This window comes from Tamandua tetradactyla, chromosome 1 (assembly GCF_023851605.1).
Source record: "Tamandua tetradactyla isolate mTamTet1 chromosome 1, mTamTet1.pri, whole genome shotgun sequence".
In the NCBI taxonomy this organism is placed as follows: domain Eukaryota; kingdom Metazoa; phylum Chordata; class Mammalia; order Pilosa; family Myrmecophagidae; genus Tamandua; species Tamandua tetradactyla.
Window position 1 is genome coordinate 88,897,516 of NC_135327.1, and position 26,818 is coordinate 88,924,333.

The 26,818-nt window shown below is 36.4% G+C and overlaps 1 protein-coding gene and 1 long non-coding RNA gene across 8 annotated transcripts in view; one reads left to right on the forward strand and one right to left on the reverse strand.

The window, feature by feature from the left end:
- The window catches only part of BBS9 (Bardet-Biedl syndrome 9), a 699,527-nt gene that overhangs the window by 52,148 nt on the left and 620,561 nt on the right, over positions 1 to 26,818 (reverse strand). The window lies entirely within an intron of this gene.
- The window catches only part of LOC143649971 (uncharacterized), an 83,442-nt gene continuing 60,637 nt past the window's right edge, over positions 4,014 to 26,818 (forward strand). Inside the window, exons 1-4 of one of the 3 annotated variants that reach the window (XR_013159274.1) lie at positions 4,014 to 4,056; positions 8,366 to 8,523; positions 10,255 to 10,297; positions 11,568 to 11,651. This is a non-coding gene — a long non-coding RNA (uncharacterized LOC143649971). The remainder of the gene's footprint in view (positions 4,057 to 8,365; positions 8,524 to 10,254; positions 10,298 to 11,567; positions 11,652 to 26,818) is intronic. The other 2 variants (XR_013159278.1, XR_013159277.1) reach the window with 2 other exon arrangements.

Here is a 26,818-nt window from a genome sequence, read left to right on the forward strand (position 1 = left end):
TCAGAATGTGTTATACTAAATGTGTGCTCAACTGAACAAAACTGAAATTGACCTTAAAGGGACAAAGGTGTCCTGAAATGCTGACCATGCACCCTTAACCTTGTGAGCATCAGATTCATTTTTTAAAATGCCAATTTCAGTCGAAATAAGATATAAACATAGAAAGGTAATAGTGACTACATCACTCTTTTACAAAAAAGACTTCAATGACTTCACTTGACTTTTTAAGGTAAGGACTGATGTTCTCATAATCTGGCCTGGCCTTCACATTGGGCTCTTCCCCACCACCGCTCATGGCACCATCCCTGCACTACAGTTCCACTGGCCTACTCAGGTTCCCAGAAGTCAGCGTACTGGCCCATGCCTCTGTGCCTTTATGCCGTTCACTGTGCTGGAATACCTTTCTCTCCTTGGTCTAACTTTCACCTCGCCTCTCAAATCTGTCCAAATGTCTACCAGGCCACCTGGACCCCTGATACTGTTTGTTTTAAGGACATTGGGTCAATTTTTGACAAGGCAAAGAGGAGTTGGGAATGGGTGGAGAAACCAAGGAGGAAAAAAAGACAAGTGACAGTTTTTCATCACATCTCATAAAAGGAAAAGAAAGAGAGCAAACAATCAAAATGTTCAGCAAAGGCTCTCTAGAATAGAGGCTTAGTGGTGCCTGAATGTGTATAAAATAATTAGAAGAAAAGCTGTCCAGAAAATTTTTAAAAGGAGGGAAAGTAAGAAAAGAAAAGAAAAAAATTACATTAAACTATTAAGAAATCAACAGTGAATATTTCTGGAGATTTTATGTGTGCGGGTATGTGTTTGAATTCATGTTAGTGAAAAACAAACAAATAGTATATACTATGGGTACTGTAGCTTTTATTTTCTAAAAACCCTATAAGGGTAAAACAAAAGATCATATAAATGATATTGGAAATGTTAGACTACCAAATAATGTAAGTGACTGTTATCATTCTGGAAACTGTAAAAGTTTTTGACCCCAAATTCCAATATAAACCTTCCTGGCAGATGATACTTCTAATTTTCATGAGAGCAAAGTCAGTAATTTATCAGCAGGGCATGGCTGAGGGTTGTTCAGGTAAGTAGATCTAGCCAGTCTCTGAGCAAGTAACATGGGTGCTCTCACACAACAATTAGTTCTTTATTTGATATCTATCTGTCAGAGTGAGAGATAGCTTGACAGGCCATAAAATAAACTTCTGTTTTTACAGGAAAAAGTGAAGGCTAAGGAAAAGTGGGTTTTTATATACAAGAAAATGGGCTTAATGTGCCAGGCCTCAGTGTTTATAGATATAAATTAAAGACTCAGGACATAGTTTGGACTTCCAGTTTATCAGTGAAAAGAACTTTATTATCATTTAATTCCACCAGAAAAAACCTACTATTTTTAAACTAATATGCTTTATAATCTTTTCCTCTTAAAGGAGTATGAAATATATTGGTCTCAAATAAACATTTTAGAACTGAAGAAACAATCCTTCACACACACACACACATACTTCAGGCAAATATTAAAAAAAGTATACATCATGACCAAGTGGGGTCTATATCAGGAATGCAGGGGTGGTTCAAAACAAGAAAATCAATCAATGTAATACAGCACATTAAAAAATTCAAGGGAAAAATTATATGAACTTCTTGATTGATGCTAAAAAAGCATTAAAAATTGACATCCTTTTCTGATAAAAACACTTCAAAAGATAGAAATCAAAGGTTACTTCCTCAATATGATAAAAAGCACATATGAGACACCCATAGTCAGCATCACACTCAATGGTGAGAGACTGAAAACCTTTCCCCTAAGATTGGGAAAGAGACAAAATTGCCCTTTGTCACCACTGTTATTCAACATTGGACTAGAGGTTCTAGCTATAGCAATCAGGTAGGAAAAAGAAATGAAAGGCATCCAGATCAGAAAGGAAAAAGCAAAATTTTCATTATTTGCAGATGACATGATACTATACTTGGAAAATCATGAGAAATCTATGGTAAAGATTCTTGAGCTAATAAACAAATTCAGCAAGGCAGATATAAGATTAATGTGCAAAAATCAGTAATGTTTCTATTCACAAGCAATTACTTAACTGAGGAGACAATTAAGGAAAAATTCCATTCAAAATAGCATTTAAAAGAACCAAGCATCTAGGAATAAACTTAACTAGGGATGTAAACGACCTATGCACAGAAAACTACCTAACATTACTAAAAGAAATAAAAGAAGATCTACATTGGTGGAAAGACATTCCCTGAGCATGGATAGGAAGTTTAAATGTAATTAATATGCCATTTCTAGCCAAATTGATGTACGGATTCAATGTAACACCAATCAAAATTCCAACAACCTATTTTGAAGTCTTGGAAAAGTGAGTTGTCAGATTTATTTGGAAGGGAAAGAGAGCTTGAACAGCTAAAGATATCCTAAAAAAGAGCAAGTGGAAGGATAAAAAATTTCCTGATTTCAAAGCTTATTTTAAAGTCACAATGGTCAAAACAGCATGGTACTTGTGCAAATATAGAAGTATTGAACAATGGAATCGAATTGAGAGCATGGAAATAGACCACTAAATCTATGGTTAACTGATCTTCGACAAGGCCCCCAAATCCACTGAACTAGGACAAACTACTCTTTTTCAATAAATGGGCTTGGGAGAACTGGATATCAATAGCCAAATGAATGAAAGAGGACCCTTACCTTACACCCTATACAAAAATTAATTCAAAATGGATCAAAGACCTAAATATAAGAGCCAATACCATAAGATTCCTAGAAAAAATAAAGGGAAATATTTTCAAGACCTAGTAATAGGAGGTAGCTTCCTAAACTTTATACCCAAAGCATAGCAATGAGAGAAAAAAATGAGTAAATGGGAACTCCTCAAAATCATATGCGTTTGCACCTCAAAAGACTATGTCAAAAAGGTGAAGAGGCAGCCAACTCAATGGGAGACAATATTTGGAAATCATGTATTGGATGAAGGCTTGATATCCTGAATACATAAAGAAATCATACAACTCAACACAAAAGAACAAACAATACAATTATAAAATGGGCTAAAGATATGGCTAGATATTTTTCCAAAGAGCAAATATAGAGATCTAAAAAGCACATGAAGAGATACTCATTTTCATTAGTTTATAAGGGAAATGAAGATCAAGAATAGGATGAGATATCACCTCACAGCGATAAGAATGACTGCTATTAAACAAATAGGGAACTACAAATGTTGGAGAGGAAGTGGAGAAAGTGGGACACTTATGTACTGCTGGTGGGAATGTTTAATGGTACAGCCACTATGGAAGACATTCTGGCAGTTCCTTAGAAAATGAAATATTGAGTTGTCTTATGACCTGGTAATACCACTACTCAGTATATACTCAGAAGAGCTCAAAGCAGTGACACAAACAGATATTTGCACACCAATGTTCATAGCAGCATTATTCACAATCACCAAAAAATGGAAATAATCCAAGTGCCACTCAACAGACAAGTGGATTAACAAAATGTGGTATATACATGTGATGGAATATTATGCAGCAGTAAGATGAAATGACATCTTGAAATACATGACAAGATGGATGAACCTTGAGGACATAACACTGAGTGCAATAAGCCAGATACAAAAGGATAGATACAGTATGATTTCACTTTTATGACCAAGAGGATTATAATATAGAATTTTAGGGGACCTAGAGATGCACAGAAGCTAGAGATGGGTGAATGGTCAGCTAATGATGTTGAATTTAAATATAAGGGAATGGACAGATGTAAAGGCAGTTCATTAGTGGGTCTATAAGTAATATCACCATATTGAAGGTAAACATGATTGAAAGGGGTTCTATAGAGCCATGTATCTCACCCATTAATACTAGAAATTAAATAAATTCTTGTATGAACTACTTCAAAGGAATGAATCTTGTACAAAAAGTTTATAATATCAGGGTAGAGGGAAAAACTACATGCTCTGGGTTATGTTTAACAGGATGACATCACAATGCCACAGCAACACCAGGGGTTAAAAATCAGGGTGGGGAAGAAGAGTTAAGGTGGGTTTGGGTTTTCTATTTGGTGAGGGTGTGTTTATCAGTTTTTTTTTTTTCTGGGGAGCAATGAATATTGTCTAAAATTGAGAGTGTTGAATTTGAACATTACACACAATGCCAAATGATGGAGGTGGCTGAAGGATATACTGACTGAGAAGTGGAATGGTAAACTGTGATGTATACATATGATGGAATATTGTACTGTTACAGAAAGGAACGAAGTTGTGAGGCAGGCAGCATTGTGAATGAACTTGTGGGGCAGTATGTGATGTAAAATAAGCCAGAAACAAAAAGCAAATCTTTTGTGGTCTCATTTGGAAAAAACTTATAAGAAAATTGGGGCCTAGATTAGAAGCTCTTACAGAAGTCACATTTAGTCCAGAGTGGTAATTGTTATTCTAGATTTTTGAGACTGTGATATATATATCTGTACTGCTGATATATATATATATTTCCCTGGAATTTGGGGTACCTGTGTGACATGTAAGACCCAGAGTAGGACTTCTGCAGTTTAAAGGTTAGCATTGCCACATACAACTGTTAAAGAAATTGAAAAAGAGATCAGACTTCAATTAGAGATAATAATGAAGCCAATTATATTGGAGACTAAGGTAAATCAGAAAACAGAGGTATGGAAGACATTGTCTATATTTTAGAATTTCACCTACTCTATGAGACCAAAGGAAGAGAGATTTATTTTGTCCAGAACCTAAATTTTCTGTAGTATGTAATCTAACTCAACCTGTCTGGATATATCATTTAAATATCTCAAACACAGAATGGGAATGAGGGCTTGTAATTCTGTATAGCTTAATGTAATACCAGATACATTCCAGAGTATGTGGAACAGTAATGAAAATGCATTGGCAAAGTCCCTTGAGGGATGTGAGAAAAATATCAAATTATTAAACTTCACCACCAGGAAAAACCCTGATATTGTTTCAAACATTCAGGACTCTCAAGTCAATAGGCCAAGTCCTTGATCTTGTGAAGCTTATTTATGAAGCAGAGAGGCTTAGCCTCCCTGTAGTTATGCCTGAGAGTTACTTCCAGAGGACCTCTTTTGTTGCTCAGATATGGCCTCTTTCTCTCTAAACCCAACTCTACAAGTGAAATCATTACCCTCCCTGCTATGTGGGAAATGACATCCAGGGATGAAAATTTCCCTGGCAATGTGGGGGATAACTCCCAGGGATGAGCCTGGCTCTGGTGCCATGGGATTGACAATGCCTTCCTGACTAAAAGGGGGCAAAGAATTCTAACAAATAAGGTATCAGTGGCTGAGACAGTTCAATTAGAGTCAAGAGGTGACTCTGGAGGCTAGACTTATCAGGTAGACATTGCTACTTAACATGGTTTGCCAAACCTCAACCAAAACCATTCCTCCCAACTCTAAAGAATACCTAGGACTCTTTCTGAGATTCTACAAAGGTTCCATGCACTATGATTACTTTCCAGAAACCTATAACCTCCAGATGGGATACTAGGACAGATAAGTCCTGAAACCCAGAGGGACCTACCTCTTCAGAACATCAACGAGTTCTAACTCTCTATCCCATGTTATTGGCAGCCCTTTTCAACATGAAGATGTTAGAATGGGCATAGCCCAAATAACCTTAAAGATTAAGAAAAAGACCAAAGGAGAAAAAAGCCAGAAACAAAAGAGCAAATATTACATGATCTCATTTAGAAAATACTTATAAGAAAACTGGGGCCTAGTTGTAAGCTCTCATAGCAGTCACATTTAGTTCAGAGTTGTAATTGTTATTTCTGGATTTTGAGGGGCTGTTTTATATATGTATAATCTGGTACTTAGAGATAAGAATGAAGCTGATGGATTGGGATTAAGGTAATTCAGAATACAGGGGTAAGGAAGACATTGCCTATATTTGGAACTTCACCTACTCTAAGAAAATTTTATTACTAAAACCTAGGTTTTCTGTAGCATATAATCTAACTCAATGTGTCTAGATAGATCATTTAAACAATCCAAACACAGGAAGCCCCGAATAAGAATGAGAGCCCTTAATCATGTATATCTTAATGTGATGTCTCGATACATCCCAGAGTATATTAAGCAGATAATCAAAAAGTATAGGCAAAGTCCCTTCAAGGATGGGAGAAAAATTATGAAACTATTAGACTTTACCACCAGGGAAACCCCAGATACTGTGCCAAACAATAGGGCCATCCAAATCAATTGGCCAAACCCTTGATCTTGTGGCTTGTTCTTTGAGGCTTATGCATATAGCAGAGAAGCTTGGCCTACTTACAGGTATGTCCAAGAGTCACCTCCAGAGGACCTCTTTTGTTGCTCAGATGAGGCCTCACTCTCTCTAGCCCTACTCTTTAAGTGAAATCATTGCCATCCCCCCCTACGTGGGACATGACATCCAGGGTGATAGTCTCCCTGGTGACATGGGAGATGACTCCCAGGGATGAATCCAGCCCTAGCACCATAGGATCAGCAATGCCATCCTGACCAAAAAGGGGAAAAGAAGTATAACAAATAATGTAGCAGTGGCCGAGATAACTTAAATAGAGTCAAGAGGCTACTCTGGAGGTCACTCTTACACATGCCTCAGGTAGACATTGCTACCTATCATAACTTGCCAAACCTAACAAAAACCATTCCTGCAATCTTAAATAATACCTAGGACATTATATAAGATTCTCCAAAGGTTCCATGAATTAAGGTAACTTTCCAGAAACATACAACCTCCAAATGGGTCCCTTGACCAGGTAAGTCCCTAAATGAAGAGGAGTCAGCCCTTCTAGAACATCAACTAGTTCCATCCCCCAGCTCATATTATCAGCAGCCCTTCCAAAATGAAAAAGCTGGAATGGGCATAGCCCAAATACCCCTAAAGTGTGGGAGAAAGATTAAAGGTGATGGTGGAGTTATACAGAGAAGGTTGGGTTTAACAAATGAGTATGAGTGGTGACTTGTATTTATTATATTGATATTTCTTTTAGTCTCCAGTACTTTAGAGCAGCTAGAAATAAAACCCTAAAATTGTGGAATTGTAACCCATACCAAACTCTGAAGACTGTCTACAACTAATTGTTGCAATGTTCTTTGAAATTTACTGCTTTTATGTATATATATATATACACTATTTAAAGGGAAGGAGGAGTATAACAGAAAAGATAGGATTTAACAAATGAAAATGACTGCTGAATCATTTATATTGACATTTCTATTGGTCTCCAGTATCTGCAGCAGTTAGAAGAAAAAATGAAAAATCATGGAACTGTAATCCATACCAAACTTTACAGTCTGTTCTATAACTACCTGTGTTAAAATGTACTTGGAATTTTATTGCTTTTTTGTATATATGTTATATTACACACACACACACACACACACACACACACACACACACACATTAAAGAGGAGAAGGTGGAGTTATAACAGAGAAGTTAGTATTTGACAAATAAGTATGATTCCTGACTCATTATACTGATATTTCTCTTAGTATCTTTGACCAGTATCTTTCTCCAGTATCTTTGACCAGCTGTAAGTAAAAACCTAGAATTGTGGAATTGGTAACCAATACCAAACCCTGAAATCTGTTCTATAAATTACTGTTGCAGCGTGCTTTGAAATTTTTTTGCTTTATTGTATGTTATGTTATTTTTCACAATTAGAAAAAAAAACACAATCTTTTTTTTCCCCCAAAAGTTCGATACTGAATGATAAGATTCACAATGCAGAGAGGGCTAAACCTCTGAACCCTCCAAGTTACTGAATCTTGGCTCTCAATGATATTCATGGAAATTCTCAGCCTTTAAAACTGAAAAAGTCTAAAATCAGTTTAGCATCATGGTTGAATTCATTTCCCTACAAATCCTCAAACTGGAATGATTACTGTTGTACCCCTTTTGGCTATTTCTGGAAGAGACAAATGATTAACTCCCATCTGTCAGTTTGTTCTATAAAACTTTACCCTCTTGGTGAAATTATCCTTTAACAGTCTCTCAGGACACTCTTGTTCAGTCTTTTGTAGGATTAGTTCGTGTTTTCTGTAGTATCTTATGAACAGCACACAGATAGCCTTCACTTAAAGAGAAAAACAAAGTTTCTCCTGGGAACAAACAAACAGCAGTAATTTTGCATTTTTTATATATATGCTATTTTTCACAATTAAAAAAATCTTTATTTTTCCCAAAAGTTCTCAATATTTCCTGATTTCTACCTAACTTTATTTCTAATTCCATGAATTTCCTTCTAAAATGCCTCCATCTCTCTTACGTGAACCATAAATGTATATTTTTAAAAATGGTCAATTTCTTCCTTTGTCTCTGCTAGAGAATGCCTCACGAGCAGACCTGTCAGCAACTAACCACATTACCTGGATGAACAGAGCTCCCTAACAGAAAGGTCAGCTACTATGGTGATTAAGACCACCGGGTCTGGAGGTAAACTCCCTGGACCTGACTACCAAAGCCACAATCATATGGCCTCAGGCAAGTTACCTACCCATTGGAACCTCTGTTTGGTCATTCATAAAGTGGGGAGATAAAAGTACCTTTCTTATAGGATTTTTGAAAAGACTAAGGATATGCCAGGCATGCAAAAATGGTTAATAAATGTTAGCTATTGTTATGTATATTATCATAATAAATCAGTCCAAAAGCCAATGATAATTACATAAAACTTTTGGCTATACTTCCAATTATGGGTACGGATACACCAAAGGGTGTTCTTCATTAATAAAATATGCTAGATATGAAATAAATACTACTGTTTATCTTTTTTTTTTGTTTTTTGTTCTGTCCCAAATGAAGGAAATTCATCCAGTTGCACATAAACTGCTTAGTTTTAAAATTTTAAACAAACATTTCCTTTAGCCTTAGAGTGAAGAGATGGAGGGAATGGGTAATTCTCTAATCTGTCTTGAAGATCTTGGCTGACATTTTATTTTTTTTCACCACCATCAAGGGACACTGGGCAGCTTACTAATACCCTATTGAAAGGGATTCTGAGATCTAGGTCACTTCATAATTTAACTTCTGCTTCATCTGATCATTAAAATGGCAGGTAAAATCCCAGCCGCTGTTGAATGTCTTATGTTTGAGCCTTGAATTGATTGAAAACAAACCTCAGTGCCTCAGGACAGGGCTTGTGATACATTCTGGGGCCAACCCGTCTGTAGAGTGTAATAAATATATTTAAACTCTTTACAATTTAGAAAATAGATTTCCCTTTGCATGACACAAATAATATCAACTTGAAATGGTGAATGCTTTGGTGACCCCAAGACCTGGCGGTATTGGGAAATAAGACAAACACGCTGTCCTGTTCCATCTCAGATAGAATAGGGTCTTTTGTACTGGTGCCTTTTCAGCTCATAATGAAGTGTTTCAGAGAATGAAGTGGTTAGTAATCGGAGGGCCCTGAAGGACAGGATGAGGTCCAAGCAAAACACTGAAAAAGATGGCTCCTTAAAAACTTCCCACTTCTGCTAAAAATTTCAAATAGGAATGCCCAACAACTAAGATTTTCAAGCTCTTAGGAGTTAGATCCAAAGAACAAGCTTTAGCTTTCTGAACAGGGAGAAACAGACAGCCCTGTAGACTGGTGGAAAAGCAGAGGCTGCAGAAGGGGCATTCTAATGCCAGACTAAATTTTCTCCTTTGAACACTGAAGATTTTCATGTTCTGATAACTTTTAATGCATACTTCCTCAGGCTTCACTCCAATGCTTTGTACTAGTTTTGCATATGTTTTTTCTTTGCTAAGTATATTCCGAATCCAGGTGGAATCCTATACCATTTCCCTTTGGCCTACAGATGTAGGAAATATGAAAGTTTATATACTGATATGCAATAGGTTTTTACAGCTCATGAATATCAGAACAGGGCCCTGATGAGTCCTTTCCAAAAGACAGCGCAACATAAAAATATAAATTCCTACCTGAGACCCTGTAAACATTTTGGGGCAGGATGTGGCACAGGAGGTTATGCAAAGTAAGCTGGAACACACTCTTGCTTCCTTTGTTTTCTAGTTTGCCTTCCAGAACTTGCCAAAACTAGGCTTCAGTTATTCAGCAGGGTTTCAAGAGAAGAGAAACATGAAGATAGGTGCTAAAAAAAAAAAGTCTGAAAGGGCCGGTACAAACTGATGACCAGGGATGAAGCAATCCCTAACATATCACTCTACCTCAGGACACAGTTGAATAATTCTTGTTATTTCTAGGGTCTGGAAGACATCCTATTTGGGAGCTGCCCTGCATAGTAAGGTAAATAAACATTAGATCCAGAAGTCCAGCTTTTTCATATCCCACTACTAACTCTGCAAGCTTGAACAAACTGCTCAAAATCTCCAAGCCTCAGTTTCCTCTGTCCATTGGTGGTAATAGCTTCCCAGCTTATTTCAGGGTTGTCGTGAAAATCAAATGTGATCACTTATGTGAAAATACTATAAAAATGTAAAATTACTACAAATAGTGATGATAAAAATAAAATTAACTCAAAGAATTCAGAATCTAGCTTTAAGTCTTCTTAGAAAGGGCAAATTTCTCTAAGGCTTTCAAAATACTGGAGAACTGTTGCATGCCAGGGTGACTGAATCCACATGAGTGCCACTTTTATTCACCTTCTAAAAAGTTCAAAGGAATACTGAGCCAACAGAGGACACACAGCACCAATTCTTCTCTGTTCTCCTCTGCTTGGGTGAGGTTGAAGATCTATTTCTTTTTTTAATTCTTTCTTTTTTTTTTTTAAAGGAAAATATTTATAAGCCTGGAGTCCTGGAGCTTAGAGTGGTTAATCATCCCACCATGTGCCCTGTTAAAGTCAGATAAGGTTATATAAGCCAGTTTTGAATAGAGAGATCATTTCTTTTTAATTAAGAGTAGGTACCAAACCCAAGATATAACTTTAAGAAATGTTGAGGGATTTAAAGTCTGCATATTTTAAATTTGAAACAGCAATCACTTAACTGTCAAAAGAAACAAAAAGTTCCGAAATGTCTTTCAAATTTTCTTTCCAAATAAACTTTCCACTCCCCTTCAAAAAAATAAACCCCCAAACGAGAAAAAATATATATATTTTCTATGACTCCCTAGTGCACTGGATATACTTTTTCTCTCCTAAACCCAGAAAATACTTCCCAGATATTACTAGGATTATCTGTGTGGTCCCAGAGGATCTCTGGCTCTGTCACTAAAGATGGCAGGAAAAGGTAAAATCTTGCTGCCTATGTTGCCGGCACTTTATAATCACCAACAGACTGAGCAGAAGTAAGTCATCTTCAGTTACTGGCTCCTCTGGGCCTCATTTTCTTCATCAGAAAGTGTGCATCCCTCATTAGAAGAATGTGAGATATAAATGCCTTAATATATGTAATGTGCTAAGAAGAGTGTCTGCCTCATAGTAAGCACAATACAAGTATTTGATGTAAACCAGTGACACTGAGTTCGCAAGGGGCAAAGAGTTGAAGCAAAAACTGGAGCAAAAGAGGAGCCTAAGCATAAAATTCACAGTTCTTTAACTGCTTTTCCTTTCAAGCACTGATTGAACAAAGTTCCTTTTCCAACTACATGCTGGAGTTTTTGACGTTTGTAAAGGAAAAGCCAGTGCTGTGTAGACGAGGTAAGCCTGTGACCATGTATTTGGAAACCTTGATTCGAATTAAGCTTCATTGCTAAACAACTTTTTTTTGTAAATTAGAGAAGTTATAGGTTTACCAAAAAATCATGCAGAAAATACAGTGTTCCCATACACCACCTGCCCCCCCACCACATACACACATGCAGCTTTCCCTATTATTAACAGACTGCATCAATGCGGTATCTTTGTTACAATAGATGAAAGAATATTATTATAATTGTACTGTTAACTATAGTCAGTAGTTTACATTAGGGTTCACAGTTTGTACCATAATGTCCTAGGTTGTTTTTTATTCTTTTTATTCTAGTACCATATATACAAACTAAAATTTCCCCTTTTAACCACATTCAAATACATAATTCAGTAGTGTTAATTACATTCACAAAGTTGTGGTACATAACCATCATAAAAACTTTTCCATCACCCCAACCAAAAACTCTTTACCAATTAATAATTAACTCCCCATTCTTTATATCTACCCCAGGGGCCCTGACAACATGTATTCTAGTTTCTGACTCCATGAATTTTCTTTTTCTAATTATGTCATCACTCAGATCATACAGTATTTGCTCTTTTGTTTCTGGCATATTATGATCAACATGATATCTTCAAGATTCATCCTTGTTGTTACATGCACCAGATCTTCATTCCTTTGTATGGCTGAGCAACGTTCCATTGTATGTATATACTACATATTGTTTATCCATACTGATGGACAGTTGGGTCGCTCCATCTTTTGGAAATTGTGAATAAAGCTGCGAGGATATCGGTGTGCAACTATCTTTTCAAGTTGCTTACTTTCAATTTGGGGGCATATATAACCAGAAGTGGGATTGCTGGGTCAAATGGTAAATCTATATTTAACTGCCAAACTGTCTTCCACGGGGACTGCACCATTTTGCATTCCCACCAACAATGTATGAGGGTTCCTTTTTCTCCACATCATCTCTGTCACTTATTTTCCAGTTTTTTAATAGTAGCCATTCTAGTGGGTTTGAAGTTTTACCTCATGTGGTTTGATTTAAAGTTCCCCAATTGCTAAAAAAGGAGCATCTTTTCATGTGCTTATTGGCCATTTGTAAATCTTGTATGGAGAAACGTTTATTCAAGTCCTTTGGCCAATTTTCATTGGGTTGTTTGTCTTTTTGTTGTTGAGTTATAGGGTTTCTACCTACATTCTGCATACTAAATCCTTATCAGATGTGTGGTTTCCAAATATTTTCTCCCACTCAGTAGGCTGGGAGAAGACTGTCATTTTCTTGGCAAAGTCACTTTCTTGACAAAGTCCTTTGAAGCTCCAAAGTTTTAAATTTTGATGAACTCCCATTTCATCTATTTTTTCTTTTGCCCCTGTACTTTGAATGTAAAGTCTAAGAAATTATTACTATTACCTAATTCAAGATCCTGAAGATGCATCCCTACATTTTCTTCTAGGAGTTTTACAGTTATGGCTGTTATGTTTATGTCCTTCATTAGTTTTTAATTGATTTTTGCATATGGTGTGAGGTAGGTGTCTTCCTTCATTCTTTTACATATGAAGATCCAATTTTCACAGCATGATTAATTGAATGGACTATACTTCCCTCATTGAGTGGACTTGGCGCCCTTGTCAAAAATCAGTTGGCCATAGATGTATGGCTTCATTTCTGAACTCTCAATTTGATTTTACTGGACTATACATCTATCCTTGTGCTAGCACCAACCTGTTTTGATTACTGTAGCTTTGTAATAAGTTTTAAAATCAGGAATTTTGAGTCCTCAAACTTCATCCTTCTTCAAGATGGATTTGGCTATTCAGGGCCCCTTGTCCTTCCATATAAATTTGATGTTTGGCTTTTCCATTTCTTCAGAGAAGGCTATTAGAATTTTGATTAGGATTGTATTGAGTGTGTAAATTGCTTTGGAGAGAACTGACAGAATAATGATATTGAATCTGCCAATTTATGTATAAAAAATGTCCTTCCATTTATTCTTTGGTTTATTTTAGCAATGTTTTCTAGTTTTCCATGTATAAGTCCTTTACATCCTTGGTTAGATTTACATCTAGATATTTGATTCATTTAGTTGCTATTGTAAATGGAAGTTTTTCTTGATTTCCATCTCATATTGTTCACTGCTAGTGTATAAAACACTATTGAGCTTTCAGTATTGATCTTGTACCCCACCATTTTGATGAATTTGTTTATACACTCTAGTAGCTTTGTTGTGGATTATTCATGGTTTTCTATATATAGGATCATGTCAGTTGCAAAGATGGAAAGTTTTACTTCTCCCTTTCCAATTTGAATGACTTTATGTCTTTTACTTGGCTAACTGTTCTGCCTAGGACTTTCAATACAATGTTGAATGACAGTGGTGACAGTGGGCATCCTTGTCTTGGTTCTGATCACAGAGGGAAAGTTTTCAATCTTTCACCATTAAGTATGGTACTAACTGTGGGTTTTTCATATGTGGCCTTTATTATGTCGAGGAAGTTTCCTTCTATACCTGGTTTGTAAGTGTTTTTATCAAGAGGGGCACTGGATTTTGTCAAATGCCTTTTCTGGCATGTGGTTTTTATCCTTCATTCTATTAATGTAGTATATCATATTAATTCATTTTCTTATGTTGAACCACCCTTATATACCTGGGGTAAATCCTATTTGATTGTGGTGCATAATTCTATTAATGTGCTATTCGATTCAAGTTGCTAGCATTCTGAGGATTTCTGCATTTAAATTTAATAGACATAGTGGCTGGTAATTTTTGTTTCTTGTGGAATCTTTATGTGGTTTTGGTATTAGGGTGATGTTGGCCTCATAGAATGAGTTGGAAAGTACCCCCTCCACCTCAGTTGTTGTTGCTGTTGTTTTGAAGAGTTTGAGCAGCATGGGTGTTAATTCTTCTTAGAAGTTTGGTACGATTCACCAGTGAAGCCATCAGGACCCAGCTTTCTTTGCTGTGAGGTGATTACTGATTTAATATCTTTACTAGTTAAATGGGTCTGTTAAGATCTTCTCTTTTCTTCCTGAGTCAGAGTAAATAGCTTGTACGTTTCTAGGAATTTGTCCATTTCTTCTACGTTACTTAATTTGCTGGCAAACAGTTGCTCATAGTATCTTCTTATAAACCTTTTTATTTCTGTGGGGTCTGTATAATGTCCCCTCTTTCATTTCTAATTTTGGTTATTTGCATCCTGTCTCTTTTTTTTCTTTGACAGTCTAGATACAGGTCTGATGATTTTATTGATCTTTTTAAAAAAACCAACCTTTGGTTTTGTTGATTCTATTTGTTTTAATCTTCTTTCATTTATATCTTCTCTAGTCATTGTTACTTCCTTCCTTCTACTCACTTTGGGTTTAGTTTGCAATTCCTTCCTAGATTCTCCAGTTGTGAGATTCGATCACTGATTTGAGCAACTTTCTTCTTTTTTAAAGTAAGAATTTAGAGCTATAAATTTCCCTTTCAGCTCTGCCTTTGCTGCATGCTCTAAGTTTTGGTATGTCTGTGTTTTTGTTTTTATTTGCCTCAATATACACCTGTGCTGGTTTGAAAGGAAGTATGCCCCCTAAGAAAGCCATGTTTTAATATAAATCCCATTTCATAAAGGTAGAATAATCTCTATTCAATACTGTATGATTTGAAACTGTGATTGATGTGATTTAGTTAAGAATGGTTGCTAAACTGGATTAGAGGATGACATGTCTCCACCCATTTGAGTGGATCTTGATTAGTTTCTGAAGTCCTATAAAAGAGGAAACATTTTGGAGAATGAGAGACTCAGAGAGAGCAGAGAATGCTGCAGCACCACGAAGCAGAGAGTCCACCAGCCAGTGACCTTTGGAGATGAAGAAGGAAAACATCTCCCGGGGAGCTTCATGAAATAGGAAGCCAGGAGAGAAAGCTACTAGATGACGCTGTATTCGCCATGTGCCCTTCCAGCTGAGAAAGAAGCACTGACTGTGTTCGCCATGTGCCTTCTCACTTGAGAGAGAAACCCTGAACTTCATTGGCCTTCTTGAACCAAGGTATCTTTCCTTGGATGCCTTTGATTGGAGATTTCCATAGACTTGTTTTAATTGGGACATTTTCTTGGCCTTAGAACTGTAAACTAGCAACTCATTAAATTCCCCCTTTTAAAAGCCATTCCGTTTTGGGTATGTTGCATTCTGGCAGCTAGCAAACTAGAACACCACCCTAATTTCATTGTGATTTGTTCTTTGGCCCATTGCTTGTTTAAGATTTAAGAGACCATCGTTTAATTTCTACATATTTGTGAATTTTCCTGTTCTTACTCTATAATAGATTTCTAGCCTCATTCCATTGTTCCCAGAAAAGGTATATTGCATGATTTCAATATTTTTGAATTTATTGAGATTGTTCTGTGATCTAACATATGATCTATCCTGGAGATTGATCCACATGCACTAGAAAAGAAAGAATATTCTGCCATCATTAGATGAAGTGTTCTTCATATGTCTGTTAAGTCTAGTTGGTTTAGAGCATTACTTAGTTCTTCCATTTTCTTATTTATTTTCTCACTAGATGTTCTATCCAGTATTGAATGTACAGCATTGAAGTCTCATATTATTAATGTAGAACCATCTATTTCTCCCTTCAACCTGTAAATATTTGTTTCATATATTTTGGGGCTCTGCATTTAAATACACATGTATTGATAATTATTATGTCTTCTTGTTGAATTGACCCCATTTTTAGTGTATAGTGATCTTTGTCCCTCATAACAGTTTTTGACTTAAAGTCTATTTTATGACAGTATAACTAGCTCAGCTCTGTTTTAGTTACTATTTGCATGGCGTATACTTTTCATCCTTTCACTTACAAACTACTTCTGTCTTTAAATTTAAGATGAGTTTCTTATGAAGAGCATATACTTGGGTCATGCTTTTTTATCCATTCTGCCAGTCTCTTACTTTTGATTGGAGAAGTTAATCCATTTACTTATATGCATTTACCACCACAATCAATATGGGAACATTACCATTTCTTAAGGAAGAAAATCCTATACCCCTTATACTCCTCTATTATTGACATTCAGCTTTGGTATAGTGCCTTTGTTACAATCAATGAAAGAATATTACAATGTTACTGTTAACTATAGACCTTAGTTTGAAATACTTGTATTTTCCCATATACCACTCTATTACTAACACCTTGTAATATTGATGTACATTTGTTTTAGTTCATGTAAAAACTTTCTTGTATTTGTACAATTAACAAATATCATTGTCCACTCTAGGTTTCACAAAGTTATACAGTCCCAGTTTTTATCCCCTAGCTTTCCTTCTAGTGATATACCCAACCCCAGCCTTCTCTTTCAACATACTCATGCTCTGCTTTGCTAATTAAACTTATGGTGTTGCGCTACCATCACACAGTATTGTGATATCCATTTCTGAACAATTAAAATCAACCTTATTAAAGATTCTGTGCTCCTTAAGCATCAGTTGCCCAATCTTTACCCTCTTTCTACCTCCTGATAAGCTATGATCTCACATTTAACTCTTACAGTTCGCTCATTATAGTTAGTTAATATTAGTGAGACTATATAGTATTTGTCCTTTCGTTTCTAGCTTATTTTGCTCAACATAATATCCTCAAGGTTTATCCACCTTGTAGCATGCAACATGATTTCATTCCTTCTTATAACTGCATAATATTTCATTGCATGACCACAATTTGTTTATTCACTCATCCTCAGCCATTTAGGCTGTTTCCATCTATTGGCAATCGTGAATAATGTTGCTATAAACATTGGTGTGCAAATGTCTATTGGGGTCCCTGTTAGTAAGAGGACTGCTGGGTGATATGGCAATTTGTATATGTAGCTTCCTGAGAAACCTCTAAACTGTTTCCAGAGCAGCTGCATGATTTGATATTCCCACCAATGGTGAACAAATGTATTTATTTCTCCACATTCTCTCCAGCACCTGTAGTTTCTGTTGCTTTTTTTAATATATATATAATGGCCATTTTAGTAGGTGTCAAATGGTATCTCATTGTGGTTTTGATTTGCATTTCCCTAATAGCTAGTGAAGTTGAGCATCTTTTCATACATTTTTAGCCACTTGTATTTCTTCTTTGGAAAATCATCTATCCATGTATTTTGCCCCTATTTTAATTGGGTTTTCCTCTTTTTATTGTCGAGCTATAGAATTTCTTTATATATTTGGGATATTAAAGGCTTATTGGATATGTGGTTTCTGAATATTTTCTCCTATTGAATATACTGCCTTTTTACTTTTATGACAATGTCCTTTGATATAGGAAAGTATTCAAATTTGAGGAGATCCCATTTATCCATTTATTCTTTCATTGCCTGTGTACTACATTGCTTGTGTACCACAAGATCTTTAAAATACTTCCTTACAGATTCTTGGAAGAGTATTATGGTCTTAGATTTAATGTTTAGGTCTTTCATCCATTTGGAATTAATTTTTGTACAAGGTGCAAGACAAGGATTTTTTTCATTCTTTAGGATATACATATTCAGTTCTTCCAGCACCATTTGTTGAAGAGGCTGTTTTGTCTCAGTTGAGTGGACTTGACTGTCTTGTCAAAACTCAATTGGCCACAGACAAGACAGCCTATTTCTGAACTCCTGACTTGATTCCATTGATCAGTATATCAATCCTTATGCCATGCTATTTTCATCACCCTATCTTTGTAATATTTTTTAAAGTCAGGAAAAGTGAGAACTACAAATTCATTTTTCCTTCCCAAGTTGGTTTAAACTCCTCAGGACCCCTTGCATTTCTAAACAAATTTGATTATTAGTTTTTCTACATCTGCAAAGTAAGCAGTTGGGATTTTGATTTATATCACATTGAATCTGTAAATCATTTTGGGTAGAATTGATATATTAAGTAAATTTAGTCTTTCTAATCCATTTACATGGTATGTCTTTCCATGAAATAGGCCATCCTTGATTTCTTTTAGAAACATTTTGTGGTTTTCTGTGTATAGGTCCTTTATGTCCTTGGTTCCTTTATGTCCTTTATTCCTGGATATTTGATTCTTTTGGTTGCTATTGTAAATGGATTTTTTTTTCTTGATTACTCCCTCAGATTGCTCCTTTCTAGTGTATAGAAACACTATTGATTTGTGCACATTGATTTTATATCCTGCCACTTTGCTGAACTCATTTATTAGTTCTGGAAGGTTTGTTGTAGATTTTTCAAGATTTTTATACAGAAGAACATATCATCTACAACTAGGGAAAGTTTTACTTCTTCCTTTCTGATTTGGATGCTTTTAATTTCTTTTTCTTCTCTCATTGCTCTGGCTAGAACTTCCAGCACAATGTTGAATAACAATAGTGATAGTAGTCACACTGGCCCTGTTCCAGATCTCAGAGGGAACTTTCCATCTTTCCCCATTGAGTATGATAGTTAGCTATGGGTTTTTCATAAAAGCCCTTTATCTTGTTGAGAAAGTATCCTTCTACTCCTATCTTTCAAAATGTGTGTATCAAAAAAGGATATTGGATTTTGTCAAATGTGTTTTCCATATCAACTGAGATGATCATGAGGTTTTTACCTTTTAATTTTTTAATGTGGTATGTTACACATTAAATTTCCTTTATGTGTATATTTCTTCTAATGTGGCATATTACATATTAAATTTCTTTTAATGTGGTATATTACACATTAAATTTTCTTTTATTGATTTTCTTGCATTGAACCACCCTTACACACCTGGGATAAAACCCACTTGATTATGGTGTATAATTTTCTAATATGCTGTTTGATCTGATTTGCAAGTATTTTATTGAGGATTTTGCATCTATATTCATTAGAGAGATTGATCTTTAATTTTCTTTAATTTTCATTTCTTAATCAGGCTTTGGTATTTGAGTGACCTTGACTTCATAGAATGAGTCATGGAATGAGCTTTCCCTCATCTGTAATTTTTTGGAAGAGTTTGAGCATGATTGGTACTAATTCTTCTTGGAATGCTTGGTAGAATCCACCAGTGAAGCCATCCGGTCCTGGACTTTTCTTTCATGGGTGTTTTAGATGACTGATTCAATCTCCTTATTTGTGATTGGTGTGTTGAGGTTTTCCATTTCTTCTCAAGTCAGTGTAGGTTGTTCATGTGTTTTTAGGAAGTTATCTAGTTTGTTGGCATATAGTTGTTCATAGTATCTTTTTATGATATCTTCTATTTCTGTGGGGTCAGTAATAATGTGACCTTTCCATTTCTGATTTTAGTTATTTGCATTCTCTCTCTTTTCTTCTTCAGTCTAGCTAAGAGTCCATGAGTTTTATTGATTTTTCTCAAAGAACCAACTTTTGGTTTTGTTGGGGTTCTCTGTTGTAGTTTTACTCTCAATTTCTTTTATTTCTGCTCTAATCATTGTTATTTTTTTCCTATTGTTTGCTTTGGGGTTATTTTGCTGTTCTCTTACCAGTTCCTTCAGGTGTGCCAGTCTTTGATTTCAGCTCTTTCTTTCTTTTTAATAGTGATGTTTATGGCAATACATTTCCCTCACAGCACTGACTTCACTGCATCCCATAAATTTGGATACATTGTTTTCATTTTCATTTGCTTTGAGATATTTACTAATTTCTCTTGTAATTTCTTCTCTGATGCACTGGTTGTTAGAGAGTGTGTTGTTTAGCCTCCATACATTCTGAATTTTCCAATCCTCCACCTGTTATTGATTTCCAGCTTCAACCCATTATGATCAGAGGAAGTTATTTTTGTAATTTCAATCTTTTTAATTTTATTGAGACTTGATTTGTGAGTCAACATGTGGTCCATCCTGGAGAATGATCCATTAGCTCTACAGAAGAATGTATATCCTGCTGTTGTGGGGTGCAATGTTCTGTAAATATCTATTAAAGCTAGTTCATTTATCATACTATTCAAGATCTCTGTTTCCTTGTGGATTCTCTATAATGTTCTATCTGTTGATGAGAGTGGTGTATTGAAGTCTCCAAATATTATTATAGAGATGGCTATTTTCTTTCTTTAGTGTTGGCAGTTTTGCCTCACACATTTTGGGGCACCCTCTGTAGGTGCATAAATATTTATGATTGTTATTTCTTCTTGGTGGATTGGCCCTTTTATTAATAGATAGCATCTTTCTTTGTCTCTTTTTATAGTTTTATGCTTAAAGTCTATCTTGTCTGATATTAAAAAAGCTACCCCACTTGTTTCTGCTTGCTGTTTGCAGAGAATATTTCTTCAACCTTTCATTTACAACCTATTTGTATCCTTGGTTCTAAAGTGAGTCTCTTGAAGACAACATATAGAAGGATCATGCGTTTTTATCCTTTCCACCAGTCTATATCTTTTGACTGGGGAGCTTAATCCATTAGCAGTCAATGTTATTACTGTAAAGGCTGTACTTTCTTCAAATATTTTGTCCTTTGGATTTTACATGTCATATCTTGTTCTTTTCTCTCTTTTTATCCTAACTGATATTCTTCATTTCTACATTCTCCTCCAAACCCCTCTCTCCTGTCTTTTCCTATCAGCCTGAAGCACTCCCTTCAGTTTCTTGTAGAGTAGGACTCTTGTTCATGAACTCTCTGTTTTTGTATATCTGTGAATATTTTAAACTCTCCCTCATTTTTGAAGGACAGTTTTGCCAGATATAGAATTCTTGGATGGCAGTTTTTCTCTTTAAGTATCTTAAATATATCATACCACTGTCTTCTTGCCTCTTTGGCTTCTGCTGAGAAATCTGCACTTAGTCTTATGCTTCTCTTGATTGAGATGGATTGCTATTCTCTTGCTGCTTTCAGAATTCTCTCTTTGTCTTTGGCATATGACAATTTGATTAGTAAGTGTCTGGGAGTAGGTCTATTTGGATCTATTCTGTTTGGGGTACACTGCATTTCATGGATCTGTAATTTGATGTCTTTTATAAGAGCTGAGAAATTTTCAGCTATTATTTCCTCAATTATTTTTTCTGTCCTTCTTACCCTCTCTTCTCCTTCCATAGAAGGACAACTATGACATAATATTTGTGTCCTTCATGCTGTCATTTAATTACCTGAGATACTACTCAAAATTTTCCATCCTTTTCTCTACCTGTTCTTCTGGGTGTAATGTTTTGGACGTCTTATCTTCTAATTTGCTGATCCTTCTTCTGCCACTTCAAATCTGCTGTTGTATGTCTCCATTGTACTTTTTACCTCTTCATCTTTCATTCCCATAAGTTATTTATTTATTTTTGCATGCTTCTGAGTTCTTCTGTATGGTCACCCAGTGTCTTCTTTATATCTTTCATCTTTTTTTGCCACATTTTCCTTCACCTTGTTGAACTGATTTAGAAGATTTGTTTGAACATTATTATGTAGTTGTTTAAACTCCTGTATCTAGCCTGAAGTTTCGGTTTGTCTCTTTGGGCCATATATTAGTGTTTCTTAGTGTGTCTTGTGATTTTTTGCTTGTGTAGGCATCTGATTTATTGATTAGTTTATTCTGGAGGTCATTTTTCTCTCTCTCTTGCCTAGGGTTTCTTGCTGATTGACTTTGTGCTGTAACTCTTCTTTGACACTTGTTTCAACTCATCTAGACTTCTAGCGTAGCTTTTGTTTAACTGACCAGAATTTTTCAAGTTTTATTTATCTGATTCTTGCCCTGTAAAAATGAAATGATTTTTGAGATTTCCCTGTTTGTGCAGTTGTTCTACCTCCAGGAGAAAGCCTTCTCTTCCTTCCTTCTCCTCAGGGAATGTTGATTTGTTCTGCTTGTTTTTAATACTCTTTTCATTATCTCTAGCTATTTTTAATGGAGGGCTGATTCTGGGAGGAGGGAACCCTGGAGAGCATCTACCCCAGTCAGTTTCTCCCAAACAGGACAGGTCAAGGACTCTTGGTAGATCAGTACCAAGGTTTCATGGGGAGAAGACGCAGCAGAATGCCCTAACTTTTCTGTGAAGTCTCCTGCTATTGTGCTTTTCCTGTCCTGCCCAGCAGATGGTGCTCTTCAGCCAACTGATCCCCAAGGCCTAAGGTGGCACTGTGCCTTTAATTCTCAGCCAACCCACTCCTACTGGCAGCCTGTTTGAGACAGCTGAAAGAAAACTATTTGAAACTTTTGCTATTTTCCCAGCCCCTGGAGTCTAAATTCTCTAAATAACAGCCACAACCTGTGCTGGGCCATTCCTAACCCCCTTCTTGGGGGAAGCGCAGTCATTCAGCAAACTGTCTCTGCCATGTGAGGGTTACTGTGCCACTCAGTAACCCTGCCACCTCTGCTTCCCCACCAGGGGCAGGACTAAAATGGACACTACCAGCTGCTTTCTTTAATGGGTTGCTTTAAATAAAAAATTAGCTGTTCTCAGAGCTGGAGTCCTGCAGCCTGGATGTGCCATTCAAGAGCCAAAGTGGGTGTCCAGCCTGTCTTCCCCTTTTCTTGGGGCAGAGTTACCCTTCAGCAAACTGAGGTCAGCCACTTCCAGAAACACTGTGACTTTCTGTCTGTCCAGCTTCCTTCCCTGCTGCGGGTGGGGCTGAAACAGAACCCACTAGATCCTTTCTTTTTTGGGGTACCTTTATCTGTGCTTGGAACTGTATCTAGCAGTCCAAATTCATTAATCAAAAGCTGCGATTGGGGCAGTGTGACAGTGGCTCAGTAGCAGAATTCTCTCCTGCCATGCTGGAGATCTGGGTTTGATTCCCGGTGCCTGCCCATGACAAAAAAAAAAGGCCACAATTGGTGTCAGGCCAAGTCTCCCTCCCTCAGATCCTCGGAGAAAGGGCTTCTATTTATCACCAAGGAGTGACTCCTGAGTTAACCTGCTTGCTTGTTGGGGGTGGGTATCAGTCTTAACAGCATGGAAAAATTTATTTATAGGTCTTTATCATCTTTTTCTTCCACTCATTCCTGGCTGGTGTGTGATGAGCGTCTGGTGTCTGGAGCCCACCCCGATCAGTTGTTTTGGACAGTTCCTGGCTAGTCACTAGCTGCACTGAAGAATGCACTAAATCCTAGAACTCCCTATGCCACTGTCTTCTTCCTTAATCCATTTATTTTTAATGTAACTGTTGATAATGTAGGACTTTCTTCTGCTATTTTGCTTTTGGTCTTGGTAATGTTACATCCTTTTTACCCCTAATTCTTTCTCTAATGAGTACATTCATGTTTATTTGATTTTTGTAGTGTACTATTTTGAGTCCCTTTTAATTTCTTTCTGTATATACTTTTCACATATTTACTTGTGGATACCATGGGCTTTAAATTTAACATCCTAAATCTATAACAATCATGTTTGATTTGATACCAACTTAACTTCAATACTATATACATATACTATTCCTATACTCCCCTACCTCAACTGTATACATTGATATGTCCAAATCATAGATTTATCATTACTTTTAAGCATTTGCATTTTAGAATCAGTAAAAATAAAAAGTAGAGTTACATAGTAAAATATACAATAATGCTGGCCTTTAAAATTATCCATATGGTTACCTATATCAGAGGTTTTTATTTCTTTATCTGCTTTGATCCATCATCTAGTGTCCTGTCCTTTCAGTCTGAAGGACTTCCTTTAGCATTCCTTGTAAGGCAAGTCTAGTGGTGACAAACTCCTCCAGCTTTTGTTTATCTCCAACTGTCTCAATCCCACTCTTATTTTTGAAAGATGGTCTCACCAAATGTAACCTTCTTGATAGGCAATTATTTTCTTTCAGTATTTTAATATTTCATCCCACTGCTTCCTTGCCTCCATGGTTTTCCATGAGAAATTAGCACTTAACATTATTGGATTCTCCCTTGTACATAACATCCTGCTTTTCTTTTGAAGTTTTCACAATTCTCTACTTGTCTTAGCATTGGACAAACTTGGCATAGTTCTTTTTGAAATTATCCTGTTTGGAATTCATTGGGTTCTTGAATGTATATACTAGTGTCTTTTGTTATATTTGGATAATTTTCTACTATTATTTCTTTGAATGCTCCCTCTGTCACCTTCTTCTTCTGGGGTTCTCACAATGCATATACTGGTACTCTTGAAAGTGTCTCATGAGTTCTTTTAGGCTCTGTTTGCTTTTATTTATTTATTGTTTACTCTTTTATTTTTTCTGCTTCTCAAATGGAATCACTTCAATATTCTTGTCTTTAAGATTACTAATGTTTTCACCTGCCTGCTGCAATGTGCTGTTGAAACCCTCTAGGGAGTTTTTCAATTCTATTGTAGTCTTCAACTCCAGTAGTACTGTTTGGTCCCTTTTTAAAATTTCTCTCTCTTTATTGAGATTCTCATATTGCTCATTCATTGATTTTCTGATATTCTTTAGTTCTTTTTTCTGCATTTTCCTTTATCTCCCTGAACATATTGAGTATCACTTCTTTAAAGCCTTTGTCCAGTATGACCAAATTTTGGTCTTCTTCATTGATAACTTATGGATTTTTTCTTGTTCCTTTGAAAAGGCCATCATTTTCTGTTCCTTTGTATTACAATCTTTTTGCATACTGTATATGTTAATATTTTATACTGTTAACTCTGGGATTTAGTCCCAGAGCTGTTACTGAAGTTTGTATCCAGATAGTAATATAACAGAGATTTCCTTGAGTGCCAGGAGCTAGCAAACAGAAATAAACCAATGCAAAATTTACCTTTCACAGTCTCTGCAAATTGCCTCTGCATTGGTTAATGCTCTCCTCTTTGCAAACTGCCTCTACATTGGTTAATGCTCTCCTTTAGATTTTAGCTCATCTATCAAGAAGAACAGTCCTAGGTAAAGCACAGGTTCCTCTCTGTAGAAACCCAGGGCCTGGGCTCCCCCTCCATATTGAGAAGAAGTTGCTGCATGTAACTGCCTACAAAGACGAACAGAAGTTAAATGTCATCAGATCACCTGGGGGGAAGGGGAGGATGTACAGATGGTATCAAACAAAAACTCACCTTCCTTGATCACTGTTGATAAAAACTCCCCTTCTTTGATCACTGTTGATAAAGAACCTTAGACCCCTGTGTCATGAGACCCTGTTGAAATTCTGTTCTTACACTCTGTGGAATATCTTTGTCCTAAACCCTTATAAGCTGTCCTGTGCAGTCTCTGCTCTTTTCTGCAGAGAACTAACTGCCATTTTCCAGATGGCCACCATTGGGGAAGATCTCTTGTTTCTAAGTTCCAATAAACCCATGCCTAACTCTCTGCCTAGCATGTTCTTTCGTGTTGGGGCTGCTCTAGGTTGGAACACTCTCCTTCTTTTCTTGAACCTGAGTTTTGTCTTGGGCTTGTGTTTGCTCATAGTCCTAGAAATTGCCTCCTTACAGGAATTCAAAGACCTCCTCTAATCCTCATGAAATAATGTTTTATCTCTTCCTGTGGGCTTTATTCTATAACTTAAAACAGGTAAATCTTTGTCCTAGACCACTTTGACTTAATTGTTTCTTATACTGCTTTGGCTGTTCCCAAGTTGTTTCTGCCCACACAGAAAAGTTCTGGCAGTGTGACCCTGAGATGAGTTTCCTGGTTCATTCCTGCAGGCTGCTACCAGACAGATTAGTACTAACTTATAGACACCTTGTTATGCCTATACGGGTTACTCTGTTCCCTCTGGAATAAAGCCAGGGATTTATAATGGGAGTAGAGTCTGGTTACACACTGCATCAGGGAGTGGGTAGGATAGGGGAAAGCAAGTGAGCCATGAGCTTCTACTATTTTAAAGTTGCGTGTCTTGATTAAGTACTTGCCCAGTTACCTCAACTCATTAATTCTTTTATGGAATTTTGAGGAAGATGGCTCTGTCAGCTTTTGCTAGTTGTGCAAAGATTCTATGGTGGCACAACACCCTGGAGCATCTTATGCCACCATCTTGATCTAGTGGAAACTGTTGAATAGCTACTTGATGTTAGGCTAGACTCTACACCTTAGTACTCCACACATGCAAGGAAATAGTTAAAGGAAATTGTATCTAAGACTACTTTCTGCTTCAATATTCTACCAGTGAACCACCTAGAGTCAAGGGACATCATCATCACAAATACTGGCAGCTAAAGACTACACAGACCTCAGGACACAGGTCTGGTACAAAGTGCCTACTACATGTGAATTGGGAATAACAACCTAGTCGACTTTCAAATATTTAGGATATAATGCTTCAATACCTCCATTTATTCTACTCCTTAGCTATGTGCCTCTTCACCACTTTACTGTTTACTATTAGAGGGTAAATGA